Raw genomic sequence first — 1,198 nt, forward strand, 5'->3', positions numbered from 1 at the left:
AGACTTCAAGGAGAAATTGTTACGTTCACACAAAAGCCAAATGAAACTCTATATGAAGCATGGACAAGATTTGGAAAGTTATTGAGAGGATGTCCGCAGCATGGTTTAGACTTGTCAAATAGTACAAATATTCTACCAAGGATGTGACATCACTACAAGGAAAGACATCGATATAGCAGCTGGTGGTTCCATTATGAAGCCTGATGCTTACAAAATTATTGATAACACTGCTTCCCACTCACATGAGTGGCACCAAGAAAAAGATATCGTTAGATCATCTAAAGCAGCTACAACCGATTCTAGCCATGACTTAGATTCCATTTCCGCAAAGATAGATGCTATCGAGAGACGAATGGAAAAGATGACTAAGGATATACACTCAATACGAATTAGTTGTGAGCAGTGTGGAGGACCACATTTGACAAAAGATTGTCTTAGTATTGAGCTAACAATGGAACAAAGAGAGAATATTTCATACATAAACCAAAGGCCTGGAAATAATTATCAGAATAATTATCAACCGCCAAGACCGATTTACAATCAAAACCAGAATTATAAGCGAAATGTTCCATACAACAACCAACAAGGTCCTAGCAATCAACAAGTATCCAACAATACTTACAACCAGCAAAGACCTAATTTTCAAAACAAACCACCACAAACCGATGATAAAAAGCCGAATTTAGAAGATATGATGACGAAGCTATTTGAATCTCAAACGCAGTTTTTCACATCTCAGAAACAAACCAATGAACAAAATGCTCAAGCATTTAGAAATCAACAAGCTTCTATTCAAAATCTGGAACAAGAAGTAAGTAACCTAGCAAGGTTAATAGGTGAAAGAAAACCGGGAAGTTTACCTAGTGATACAAATGCTAACCCCCGGAATGAAACAGCTAAAGCCATTACCACAAGAAGTGGTACAACACTTAAACCACCTGAAATACCTGTAATTTCTAATGAAGCTATTTCTACTCCACAAGAACCACAACCTGAACAAGATAAGGAAACATAACCGGTAGTTGAAAAGGTTAATGAAAATAACACAGTTAAGGCTAAACCTTATGTTAAACCATACCAACCACCACTTCCTTACCCGAGTAAAATGAAAAAAGAGAAACTTGAAGCCGAGCAATCCAAATTCTTGGATATGTTTAAACAGATAAATGTAAATCTTCCTTTCATTGATGTAATTTCA

At 36.3% G+C, this 1,198-nt stretch overlaps 1 non-coding gene across 1 annotated transcript; it reads right to left on the minus strand.

Moving 5' to 3' along the window:
• LOC139903611 (small nucleolar RNA R71) lies at window positions 1-107 on the minus strand. The gene has a single exon (XR_011778421.1). It is a non-coding gene; the product is annotated as a small nucleolar RNA R71 (small nucleolar RNA).
• Between the last annotated feature and the right edge of the window lie 1,091 nt (window positions 108-1,198).

Source organism: Rutidosis leptorrhynchoides, chromosome 3, assembly GCF_046630445.1.
Source record: "Rutidosis leptorrhynchoides isolate AG116_Rl617_1_P2 chromosome 3, CSIRO_AGI_Rlap_v1, whole genome shotgun sequence".
Taxonomy (NCBI): Eukaryota; Viridiplantae; Streptophyta; class Magnoliopsida; order Asterales; family Asteraceae; genus Rutidosis; species Rutidosis leptorrhynchoides.